At 37.6% G+C, this 13,791-nt stretch overlaps 1 long non-coding RNA gene and 1 pseudogene across 1 annotated transcript in view; one reads left to right on the forward strand and one right to left on the reverse strand.

Moving 5' to 3' along the window:
- The window catches only part of LOC120295634, a 73,792-nt gene extending 67,146 nt beyond the window's left edge, over window positions 1-6,646 (reverse strand). Inside the window, exon 1 of the long non-coding RNA XR_005553001.1 lies at window positions 6,609-6,646. This is a non-coding gene — a long non-coding RNA (uncharacterized LOC120295634). The remainder of the gene's footprint in view (window positions 1-6,608) is intronic.
- LOC104429150 overlaps window positions 1-9,049 on the forward strand; it is a 29,988-nt pseudogene extending 20,939 nt beyond the window's left edge.
- Window positions 9,050-13,791: the final 4,742 nt, after the last annotated feature.

Consider the following 13,791-nt stretch of genomic DNA (forward strand, 5'->3'; position numbering starts at 1 on the left):
TCTTTATAGGAGGATTTTAACCTTAATACATATTAAAAACATACCTTAATAGCCTAGAAACTGAAACGTTCGACTCTTGGACTGCATAAAAACGGCTAGGAAGTTAATAAAAAGCCTTTACTATCACGGGAACTAAATGCCATTTAATTTTCGGCCTTCCACATTCTCGAACCGTTAGCTTTCCGTGAACCTCTAGCCTTCCCAAAATTCGAGCTCTTCCCTTGACCAGAAAATAATCCTTCTGAAGCTTCTTCAATTGGTCATACTGGACATCTAAAATGGCCTCCCAATGATACCTATTAATATACCACAAAGTAATTAACATTATTCATTCAAAATGATCCATCGAAGCACATAATGCCCAACTTCTTTATTGGCTTGGATAAGCATCGATGGTTCCGAGTTGGTCCATGGAGCTACGTTGGATGCTCCCACATCAATCCGCTGCTGAAGCTGAAGATGGCAGCGAGGAATGCCAGGAAGCAGATCCCTCTGCGGAGTTGGGGAGAGATTCTGAAGCATCCGGACGATTTCTACCCGCTGCTGAAGGTGAAGATAGCGGTGAGGAATGCCGAGATGCAGATCCCTCCACAAGGTCTCCAAAAGCTTGGCTTTCGTCATCCAACAGCTCGGCACTGAGCTTCGCGATGAGGTGAGCGCGGTTTTTAATTTCAACGTTCTCATGTTGTAGTCTATTTTTGTTTATTATGTTTCTTTTTTGTCTCTGTTTTTTTTTTATTAAATGAAATTTGGACGACCGTGATGCAAATTAGGGTTAATTCGTGGGGTTGAGGGAGTTGTGCATGATATATAAATAGGATTGCGGATGAGTGGATTTAGTTTTCTCCTGTAATAATTTGTCATGTGTTAAATATTATGCATTCATCTATTCCGGCTATATATGATTGTTATATACATGTGTCCTCCACTTTTAAGCTTAAACTTTCGGGCTGGACATTATAATAGGAAAAATTACCAAAATAGTTATAAACCTATTGCAATTATTTCTAACCAATTTTAGCTGACTAGCATTGTAAAATATTAAAATATTATTAAAAATTGTCAGCATTAACACCGACCGCACTATGTAAGATGGCTAGAGTGCATGTTAGTGTTGGCCAAGCAAAATTAGTTGGATGAACTGAATTTGCATAAATGCAAAATATTTAGAACTTAATTGGCACAACTATAATATGTTTAAGATTGTTGTGGTAATTCTCCCAATGTTAATATGGAATCTGACTTGGATTCTACCTTTGTTCATCTTCCATAATAAGAAATCAACTTACTTCCCATTTTGTAGGAAAAGAAATAGGTCTTTGTAATTTTATATGACAATTTCTTAATATAGATATAATGTTTGCTGCATGATTTTGTTTTTAGTTTAACAAAACAAAGAAAAATAATGGCAAAGGAAGAATATTTGTCCGATGATTTTTGCTTTGGCTCACAATGTTGTGTTGTCAAATTTCTAATTTTAAGAATTTTAAAGAAAAAAAATTAATTTTGTGCCAACACATTATGAACATCAATTTCATGTTAGAACTTTTTAGAATTGTACATCTAAGTGATAACTATTCAAAATGCCCGTGTATAAGGAAAAATACGAAAGAATAAGGAAAAATGGCTAATTTTGGATTGACTACCTATAGAAGACAGAAGGCAAAACAACTTACAACCTATTTGGTAACTGGTCAATTCTTGGTTATTTTTGTTCTTTTGTTTCTCGAAATAAAAATAAAATAAAAAAGAACATAAACCTATTTGATAATGTCAGCTAATTTTTCTATTCCTTGGAACACATTTGTTTTTGAAAATAGATTTGGAACAGAATCAAGTAATAGAAAAAAAATTTCTTCTCTGTTCTCGTGAACAATTCTAGAATCAAGTCATTTTCATTTTCTTTTTCTTCCTCCTCCAGCCAATTGTTAAGCTTAGCGAGGGCCAGCAACCAACCAAGGATGAGGCCTAGTGACCCCACCTCGACCTCGCCATGATCAAGTAAGGCCAACAAGGTCGCCGGCTAGAGGAGGAAGAAGAAGAGAAGGAAAAAAAATGAAAGAAGAAAGAGGATAGAGAAAAATCGCATAACATTATTGAAAAATTAAAAGAAATTTTTTAAATAAAAAAGATGAGGTCGTATTGAACACGTTCTGCTCTTTTTCTATTTTAAGAATATAAATTTTGTATAATTACCAAACAAGTTTGAATGCTCAAAAACTTGTATATGAAATAGAATTAGAAAAAAATTATTTTTTAGTGGAAATTATTCTTAAGAATAGAATGATTACCGAACATACTATGAGATAAAGCCAATGATCAATTTATTCTGCAAATAAGAGTTGCCGGTTCATTACTGAGTATGATGTGGCCTAAGTAGCTTCTCTCTCATATATAACAACGAATTTATTATTATCATAAAGATGTCACGTTTATTGGTGAAAAAGCTTCAGGATGTGATTTCTTTCCCTTCCCATAATTAGAACATCAGCTGTTGAAATTAAAAAAGTCAAAGAAACTGCCGCTAGCTCTCCTGGCACGAACCGCAGCTAAGTATGATCTTGAATGGAATTGTGCGACGTTACTACTGATGCCAAAGCTGTCCTCATCCGTAGATTTTTGTGGTTGCTTGTTGTTTTCTTTTGATAATTTCTCCTTCCGGCTTCTGTTGTCTGCTAATCAAAATGCAAAAATCTTATGTACCGTAAAAGATTAGTCGATGCAAACGCCTCTCATAGCCCATGCAAATGCCAATGGAATTGTGAGATTAGTTTCTCGCAAGTTGTTCTCTTATCTCTTTAACTGTCATATTTTCACTTTTGCAGGTGTGCGTATTCTATTTGGTGCTGCGAGCACTAGATACAATCGGTTTGTCCCATTACTCTGTATGAGTTCTCTGTCTTGCATTTGCAAGGCAGTAGTGCTGCTTATCAAATATAGTGCATCTGTCTAAATTACTGTCAATCGATTCGGGTGACGGTAAACCTTGATAGTCATATAACCAAATTGATTTCAAATGCGTCTGTCCAGTTGGCAGCTTTTCCTTTTCCCTTCAATTTCTATATGTAAGGATAAGAATGCGGAGGTTTTGAGTCTCCATTTCCTTGTCTATGTGTTTTTGAAGGCGAAAGCCTGTGCCTCCTCAAATCTCGATATTTTCTAAGTTTTTCAACTAATAAGAAGTTGAAACACTTATCTTTAGCACTTTTGGTTGGCTAATCTGAGCCAGCTATCCTTTGTCTGCCGAAGACTAATCATGACATTCATGGAAACATAATTGCATAGGTCAGAGCAAGCTCTTCACATCTAGAATTCCATTTATTTGTCATCACTAATCATCATGACTGGAAGTGGAGCATGCTAATGCTCTAGTTGTTAAGGCCCTTGCTGATTCTCGGATGATAAATGATGACTTATATTTCAAACCAGTTGAATAATCCTTAAAAGAATTAGTTTCAGGATAAGTCCTTTGTTCCTCTGCCTAGTTCTTGTTGATATCACGTTGAATAATTGTTTGCAGCTCCCTAATGACGTTAGTACGTGTTTTTTAACTGAGATCTTATTTCTTCTAACGTTTCCTTTTCAGAGGATGACACAAGCGTACCTGCGGATTGTCAAAGTGCCTATCCTAAAAGCTTTTCATCGGCACTTGTATGGTAAGGAGTGGTGTTTTTCATGTGAGTTATATATGCGTCCTACTACTTCCTTCTTATCGGTTTTTAGTGATCTAAGACTGGTATGTATTTATATGCTTTGCTCTGTGTTATAGCCCTTTCCTGACCTTTATATAGAATTCATGAAACGAAAGTTAGATGTATTCTGAAAAATAATTTGTTTTGAGTGATCTCTCCTAATGGTTTCCTTGTATATATATATATGCTTGTATATTATACGTGTAGATAGTTGATGTCCTCCACATTTCGCACTGAGAATGGTCTTCAAAGCTACAAGGAGATTCTGTCTTTGACAATATCTTGCATACATTCTTCAACGTCTAGATCATAGAGGATTAGTTCACTCTGTGATATTTCATTTGGAATTGACTTCAAATTCACAGATTTTTTTTTTTTTCATAACATTGCTTTTCACAGAACAGGATATATCAAAGATATTTTCACTCTACATTACGTGAGAACCTCTATAAATAGTCCCATCTACTTTCCTTAGTTTGTGCATTCCTTCACTAACTTCTTTAAGAACCAATACCAAAGTACAAGGAAAGCATTCTTGCTGTGACAAATTCATGTAATATTTCCAGCATGTGGGGAAATTGTATGACCCAGCATAGGGTAAAAGAATCTCTAATTATTTCTGAAGTCAAGTTGGGAAATAAGGTGTTTCTAGGTTTTTTAGATCCATCATGCCACTGATTTCTTATGACTAGCAACTTTTGGTGCATGCAGAACTTGGTTAGGAAAGCTGTATTGAGATGTGACAGGTTTTTTAGATCCATCTGTAAATGGTGCTTATCCAGTAAGAATTTGGAGCTAGGCTGAGAACTACTCAGTCGCCAGATTTTAGTGAGTTTACGGAACTGAAGTGTCTGTTGTCGTATCAAGGTGTACAGGGTTCTAATGGACCAATTTCATCATGTTTCCACGGCTTCCCTGGAGCTAGGGAAAAGGTTAATAACTTATGACTTTTCCTTGTAATTTTGATGCAAACCTTTAATGAGAATCCTCTTGTTCTACCTGCTCTACTTTAGCCTATCAACTTAACCAACAACCTAACGATCATAGTTTTGCAACTGATTCTTGCTATTATCATTGTCTACCAATTGTTTTCACTAACCAGATTTTTGCTTTGATTGAGAATGAAAACGCATAACTGAAATTTTCCTGCAATTAACACAACCTTGGCGAACTGTTTATGCTGATTGATATGCTGACTGCTCTTCCTTTATAAACTGTGGCTTTTGACTTACTTGCAGGTACCAAGATGCAATTGAGGATATTACTAAAAGAATGGGAGCAGGAATGGCAAAATTTATTTGCAAAGAGGTTAGTGATCTATGCTATGTGACTCTTCCAATATTTTCCAGGAAATTACCTTATTAAGTACCCCGGCTGAAGAAACTCTTACAAAAATTATAGTATTTGGTTGTGCTTGGACTAGGTCTTTATGTCGCTAGTTTTAAGCTTTACATGAGGTTGCCTTCAATGAAAGAAGATAAAATGGATATTATTTAGTACCTGTGTAAACATTTTATTTGTTGAATGCCTGACACATAGAATGGGAAACCCGTCCTCCTGCTGTTTACAAGGATTTAATCTTAGCTCTTCGGCACAAGTCCTTAAAGGATTCACTAGCTTATAAAAGAAATAAATTCATCTAGAAGTTTAGCATTTGGCCTTAATGACCGTTCTTCCATCTTCCTGGATCCACAGGCTTGTGAATTGACTGTTGACTCAACTGAGTGTCTTGTTTATGGTAACTGATCCGGTTGGATTGGAACAAGTTTTGACCAGATACCTATTATCAAGATTTAAGAGCAGACAGTATTCTTTTGCACAAAGCATTTTAAGGCTACTTTGTAGTCTCACGCCTTCAGGAAGAATTGTTTGTAGTGGAGGTCAATCTGTTTCATTGGTCATGCTGTTACATATCATACAAAGAATTCCACTAAATTCTTCCTCATTGCAGGTGGAAACAGTTGACGATTACGATGAATATTGCCACTATGTGGCAGGACTTCTTGGTTTATGTCTGTCAAAGCTTTTCCATGCTTTTGGAGCTGAAGATCTGCCACCAGATTCTCTCTTCAATTCAATGAGTTTGTTTCTACAGGTACTTCAAGACTATTAAGCTTCATGTACACCACCCTTTTTTGTTTGTTTTTTGCTTCTTTTTTTTTTTTGCTTTTAATTTCTGATATTAGCTCTGAATGTGAATATCAGCAAACAAACATCATTTGAGATTATTCTGAGGATACCAATGAGATCTCAAAGTCACATGTTTTGACCTCAAGAGATTTGGAGTAAATACGTAAACAAACTAGAGGTATGCCTCTTCAACATAATTCATCTTAAGTGATTAATTAAATTGATTTAACCATTTTATCATATACACACTCTTATTTTCTCTTTTTTGTGATTGGAACCATCTACATAGGACTTGAAGTACGAGGAGACCTCAATGTCAGCAGTGCAATGTTTAAATGATGTGGTCACAAATGCTTTGACACATATTGAACACTGTTTGACATGCATGTCTGCTTTAACAGATCCTGCTATATGCCGGTGTTGTGCTATACCTATGGCACATGATCTATTCTTCGAGACAAACAGTCTTCATATCAGTGACCAAGAGTTGTTGCCTTACATCTATATATTTAAAGTACAGGAGGTAGCTAAGAATCTAAAAAATTTTCCTTTGTAAATTTTCCTCCTACCCCCCCGCCAGCCAGTGCCTACACGCAAAAAAAGGTTGCTTCTTCTTTTGGTTTCACACGTTGACCCTGCAAAATTTTCCTACTATAATCTCAAGACTTCTGTGCATGTTTCTTTTGCTTTCATGGCGTTTAATATTGCTGTTTTCTCTTCTATGCCATTAATCTTTTTATCATTTGGGAGAAACTCCTTTGCCAACATTTTCTAATTTTTCTAGACAATGGCAATTGGAACATTAGCTTTATGCTACAACATCAGAGGCGTAGTACAGATGAGGCCAGGTAATAAATTGATTTGCTGAGATTTCCTATCATCATTGAAATAATAGATACGCTAGACGCAATGAAAATGATAAGGCATTTTGAAGAACTAGAATGGCACTAGGCATTCATATAATTGGTTTAGTGGGCCATTGGACATGAGGAAACAATGAGGCGTACTTAAGAAGCAGATCCAGGCAAGACAGAAATAAACCATTATCAGTTTAAGACTCTGCATAGGGCCTTGTTTCCAGTTCTCATACTTCATCATTTGTCAAGGCCGTGTCTATCCAAGAGCCTTTATACTTCTGTGTATGTTCTATAGTAGCTTGGTAAAAATGGTCACTTTGTGATTCCATTTGTCTACCTATACATTTGAGGTCTCGCTGCTAAAGTTTTTTATTGAGCAAGAACTATGGCTGATGTTTACGGTGCTTTCTATGAATTTTCTTGTATCCTGAAGTCCAAGGTATGAAAGTCAAAGCCTAGAATGCATGTATTGCATTCTATTCTCGTAGACACATTCTCTTATCATATTTATTTTTAGTTATTATTTCTTGAAAATGTACTAGATTGTACAACCTGCCAGAGACTTGATCTATTGGAAAGAAACTGCCGATGTTCCCACTTTGTATGTGTTTGTGTAACTTTGTAGTTGGCCTGCCCAGGACATGGCCGGTGACCAAACAGGCGAATCTTCCCAATGTCTTAGGGTTATTAGACCACCTGCTGTATCTCTAGATACTTCTTATTGAGAAAATTAATCCCCATATTTATTTCTAGGTAAGCAGAACATGAACTTTGGGGCTGGCAGGGGGTATGCTGTGAGAATTATAGACATTCCTTCCAATGAAACTGGTGTACTTAGGATTGAAAAGGCTTGTTAGTTGAGACAAGGAATTACTGGATCTGTCTTTCCTATGCAACCAACAGAAAGCAATGAAATTGTTGTCTTTCTTCTTCCACTTTACCCTTGGGGGTTTGGGCAGTCACAAGGAAAAAACGGGAGGTACGTTTAGGTATTGCTCTGGAAGCCATTGGTCAATGCAGAGAGAGAGAGAGAAAAAGAGAGATGATGATGTTTTTAGCATGTCTGAACGAGGAAAAAAAAAATCAGATCAAATGGTCTGTGCAGAACTTGTGGTAATATCCCTGACAACTCTTACTTTACAAAACCTTCGGCAATCAAAATGGGTGACAGAAGGAGCTATGAACACAGGAAACCAGATTGATCTTGAATCTTTAGTGGACATGACGACAGTCTGTTATGTTCTGTGAAGTGATATAATGAACTTCAGTTTTGTCTTCTGCAAGGATATGATTTTTAAGGGGAACCCTTCTCCTTCAGTTGCGGAGCTCAATGGTAGATGGGATTATAATTTTAGTCTCGGAAATGTTGCGGAATTTGTCCTTTTCTGCTCTTCCACTGCAAGGCGGAACTTGCTTGATGATCAGTTATTGTCACTTTGGCTGCAATAGTCGTTGATGCTTTGATTTGTAACCCACTTTATCCATCTCCTTGCCTTTCACGTATGATTCTTTAAATATACAAGTCTGAGACATTGCTCATTAGATAAAGTTTGCCTCCTGTAGGTTGACAAGAATGATCCTATTGCTACAAAACATCAAGCCGAATCGAGACTATATAGAAGGCTTGCAGAGATTCTGGCCTCCTAAACAAAAGGTTCCCCTCTGTCTCTCTGTCTCTCTCTCTGGTATAGATACTGATTTTGTTCCTTTTACTTATAACAATAACTTACTTGTATTTGTGAATTTTGACGGAACTCTCTCTTCTCTCTCTTCTCTCTCTCTCTCTCTTCTTGTTATATCTCTCTCTCAATATAGATGCTGATTTTGTTCCTTTCACTTATAACAATAACTTACTTGTATTTGTGAATTTTGACGGAACTCTCTCTCTCTCTCTCTCTCTCTCTCTCTCTCTCTCTCTCTCTCTCTCTCTCTCTCTCTCTCTCTCTCTCTCTCGTATAGATACTGATTTTGTTCCTTTCACTTATAACAATAACTTACTTGTATTTGTGAATTTTGACAGGAAATCTTACATCCTTGCATGTGAACTGAGATACAGCTATGTCCTGGTGAGTTTACGACCATTTATCTTGCATTATTTGGCTGGTCTAATGGCAATGTGCTGAACTACCCAAACAAATGAGAAAGTGCAATTGCTCATTATGATCTAATTGTAGGTCGTCATTTTGCTCATTATTCTGGCAATAATTTTCTCTCAATCCTCTGCAAGCAGTGACTAATGTGAGTTCTATTAGCATAGTACGCTTGACCTATGATTGATCCAAACTTCTCTTATCATTGTCCAACCACTTTTATTCCTTGTTTTTTCAGATGGGCTCTGTCGGAACACCAGCAAATCATAGAGATTTTTTTGATGCAGATGGGTTCTTCAGTTATGCTTTTATATACGCTTGTAGTTTGTCCTTCTCCCTCAAATAAAGGGAAATAAGTACAATATCTCACTTTTCTAAAAATTCATTTCGGCCCCAATGTACTAATTTCACATTCTGTCGCCCCTCACTCCCGGCAAATCCATCTTTGAGCTGATACTTTTGAATAACTCACAATATAGAATGGATTAGGTGATACTTTTGAGTTAATTAGCATATTAGCTAGACATTCTTGCTTTGACAACAGGTTAACTTCTTTGATTTAACATATTTTTCTTCATCTGCATTCGAGGAAGTAAAAAGAAACTACTGTTTCTTAGGTCCCAGGTCTCTATTACCATTGCTTTGCGTTAGCTTTTTTCATTATAAAGTTTCTAGAGCCTGTTTTTACTCCAATCGCGATAAGATTACCATCTTGGTAATTTTTGCCGATGTCAATTACCATCTGTTTTCTCCCACTCCAATTAAGCGTCACATGTTCTGATCATCCAGTCATATAAGGTCAAGGGTGCATTTTTAATTAGATATGAAAAATTGTAAAAATACTTTTCCCCCCAAGCAGATATCAGAAGATAGTGTTCCTGCGCTATTGCGTAAAGCTTCTTTTGGGGGACACTGGACACACTAGGTTGGTATGATAATGTATGGCCACCATCGAAAGTACAATTGACTCTCATATGGTAACGGATTACTTTCGGGATCTGGAGTACTATTCATTTTTCTTGCTTCATTTCTTAACCTTTTGTGGCAAATGTTGGTGGCAGAACTTCTGATAAAAAGATTCTGGATATAAATACCATTCCCACCAAGATTACTAATGCGTTCCTTTCGTTAATTTCCTTATATTCAATTTAATTAAGGGCATATGCTCTCACCGAAGCTTGCCTCTTTATCCAGATATGTGGTTGATGAAAATGTTCAGCATCATATTTGGGAGCTCTAGAGCATTATTCAATATGAGATAAGGAGATCAAGATAATAGAAACATAAGAGGAGTTCTCATACTTCAGAATACTTAGGAGAATTGGGAGGAGGCAAATGTCAACATATGGTCCAAGATTACTTAATGCGTTCCGGAGATTTTTTTTTTTTTAGGGGATTTTTGTGGTTAAGTGTATGGAGTAGTGTATACGGTTAAGAAACAAAAGGAATAAGAAAAGATAGAACGATCTCCTCCCAAGGTTATATTCAATTTAATTAAGGGCTCATAAAGATTCCACCAGCCAAGGATAAAGGGCTTCTTATTGGCTTGGATAAGCATCGATGGTTCTGAGTTGGTCGATGGAGTTACGTTGGATGCACCCGCATCATCCTCCCGGGGTTGTTTGAGATTTGTCCTCAAATCTAGAAGGTTTTCATCCTCTAAATAAGGAGAAAGGTCTCCCACGTTGAATGTTGCTGAAACTCCAAACTCTCCCGGAAGGTCAATCTTGTAAGCATTGTCGCCAATTCGCTGAATAACTTTAAAGGGACCGTCAGCTCTAGGCATGAGCTTGTTCTTTCGATGAAATGGAAATCTCTCCCTCCTCAAGTGAAGCCATACAAGATCGCCTGGTTGAAATTGAGTCTTCTTGCGATGTTGATTAGCTTTCTTCTTGTAAGATTCGTTGGCCTTTTGAATGTTGGATCGAATATGCTCTTGGAGCTTCTTCATTGATTCAGCTCTTTTCCTGCCATCAAAACTCACTTGAGAGTTAGACGGAATTAGAATCAAATCAATGGGTGTGACAAGATTAATTCCATACACAACTTCAAATGGCAATCAACCAGAAGTATAACTTGGTGATCGATTGTAAGCAAATTTAGGATGCGCAAGCTTTAAATCCCAATCTTTCAAACATTTACTCACCATACCACGAAGAAGAGTGGTTAGAGTACGATTTGTTACCTCCGTTTGGCCATCCGTTTGGGGATGACAAGCTGTGCTAAATAAGAGTCTTGTACCAAGCATTCTCCATAGAGTCCTCCAGAAGTGGCTTAAGAACTTGGAATCACGATCCGACACAATGGTCTTTGGTACTCCATGAATGCGAATAATGTCTTTGAAATATAATTCAGCAATGTGAGATGCATCCATGCTAACATCCTCCCATGGCTGCAATGGCACCGGAAGTGGGGTATACAAACCTTGATGGAAATGGCTTTTTGATCTTTGACAAGTTGCACACCTTGAGATGATAGCATGCACATCTCCACTCGTCTTTGGCCAATAAAAATGCTCTTGCAGAACCTCAAGAGTTTTGGTAATACCAAAATGACCGGCCAATCCTCCACCATCCGCTTCTTGAATTAGCAATTCGCGAAAAGAACTCTTCGGCACACATAATTGATTTCCTTTAAAAAGAAACCCATCTTGCAAAGAATATATACCTTGAACTCCCCGCTTGCAATTGTTGATGATGGATGAGAACTCTGCATCTTCAAAATAAAGTTCTTTCATTGATTGAAATCCAAGAATCCTAGAGTCCAGAACCGCAAGCATAGAATATCTTCTCGATAAAGCATCTGCATTTGAGACGAAAGAAAAGGATTGAAGAAATTCTACCCATTTTGCATGTCTCGAATTAAGCTTGCGTTGGCCGCTAATAAACTTAAGCACCTCATGATCACAATGAAGGACAAATTGCTTTGGCTCAAAAATAATGACTCAATGATCAAGTGCTCGGACAATGGCATAGAACTCTTTGTCATAAGTCGAATAATTCCTTTTGGAATCGGACAGCTCACTAAAATATGCCAATGGTTTTGTGCTTGCACTAGAATAGCACCAATACCAACTCCACTTGCATCACACTCAACTTCAAATACTTTATCAAAATCAGGAAGTGCGGGAATAGTGGACTCACAAAGTTTCTGCTTGATTATGTCAAAAGTGTTTTGAGCAGCCTTTGTCCATTCAAAAGCACCATTCTTCAGGCATTCAAGTTATAGGAGCCATGACGATACTAAAGTTTTTGACAGAACGTCGATAGAAAGAAACAAGTCCATGAAAACTTCTTACATCGTAAATTGACTTGAACCGGCCAGGTCTTCATAGCTTCCACCTTGGTTTGATCCAACGGAGATTCCATCTTTGGAAACCACATAACCAAGAAACACAATGCTTGGAGAGAAAACTCACATTTCTCCATTTTAGCATATACTTTTCGTTCTCAAAGACATTAAAAGACCTGTTTTAAATGAGAGATATGCTCCTCCTCGTTCTCGCTATAAAAACAAGAATATCGTCGAAATAAACAACAGCACAAATCGACCAATAAAAGAACGAAGAACCTCGTTCATAAGTCTCATGAAGGTACTCGAGCATTAGATAATTCGAATGGCATAACCAACCACTCATAAAGGCCTCCCTTGGTTTTCAAAGCCGTCCTCCATTCATCTCCTTCTCCCATTCTGATTTGATGATAACCACTCCGGAAATCTATCTTTGAAAACACAGAAGAACCATATAATTTGTCAAGCATATCATCAAGTCTAGGTATAGGTACCTATACTTAATGGTGATGTTGTTGATGGCCCGACTATCAACACACATGCGATATGTACCATCCTTCTTAGGCACAAGTAGAGCCGGAATAGAACAAGGACTCATGCTTTCTCGAATGTATCCTTTGAGGATAACTTCATCGACTTGTCTTTGCAACTCCTTTGTATCCTCCGGATTGCATCAATAAGCTGGCTTGTTTGGTAGTGGAGCACCGGGGATCTAATCAATTTGATGCTCAATACCTCTTATGGGAGGTAATCAAGTGGCAAATCCTCCGGAAACACATCTGCAAATTCTTTCAACAAGCAATGCATTTTTGGATGTATGGGTCACTCTATCTCATTCTTTTTCTTGACCACAAGCAAAGCAAATACATTCTTTTGTTTGCTAATGGCTCTCTCAACCCGTGTCTCACTCAACAACATATTTTCCTTACAAGTGTTTCCCTCCCCAGGTTGATTATTATGTATCGAATAAGGACTCAATGGTAAAAGAGTAAAGCATTTTTGTTCCTTATGAAAAGAGTATGTGTTTTTCCGACCATCGTGCGTAGTATTTATATCAAATTGCCACGGTCTACCTAGTAACAAGTGCCATGCCTCCATAGGAATCACATCACAGACAACCTCATCTCGATAGTTCTTCCCAATCGAAAATGATATAAGAATGTGTTTGGTTACCTTCAGTTCATTCCCTTGATTGAGCCATTAGAGCTTGTATGGTTCTGGATGTTTCCTTGTTGGAAGCTTCGATTTGTCGACAAGAGTTGCCGAAGCAACATTGGTGCAGCTCCCACCATCGATGATCATCGAACACGCCTTTTCGTTAAAAGTGCAACGCGTGTGAAATATATTCTCCCTTTGCTCTTTATTAGGAGAAACTTCAACATGCAATGCTCTTCGGATGATCAACAGCTCACCATCATCGGCTTTCTCTACAACTTCTTCTTCCCGATCAGATTCGGAAATATTTTGATCTTCATTGTCAGCCTCTTGAAGTGCCGAATTAATCTCCTCAATTTCTTGAAGAGTCATAACTCTCCGATTTGGACAATTTGCTTGTAAATGCCCAAAACCATGGCACTTAAAGCATTTCCTCGCATCACCTTCAAACTTCTTTTGGACTTCTTTGAAAGGCTCTGCATTCTTTCCCTTGCCTTTGTCTTTTGTCGACGTACTCTCGCCCTTGCTTGACGAAGCACCCTTAAAATAGGATGTCGCCTTTGTTGAGGTTATGGA

This window comes from Eucalyptus grandis, chromosome 7 (genome assembly GCF_016545825.1).
Source record: "Eucalyptus grandis isolate ANBG69807.140 chromosome 7, ASM1654582v1, whole genome shotgun sequence".
Taxonomy (NCBI): domain Eukaryota; kingdom Viridiplantae; phylum Streptophyta; class Magnoliopsida; order Myrtales; family Myrtaceae; genus Eucalyptus; species Eucalyptus grandis.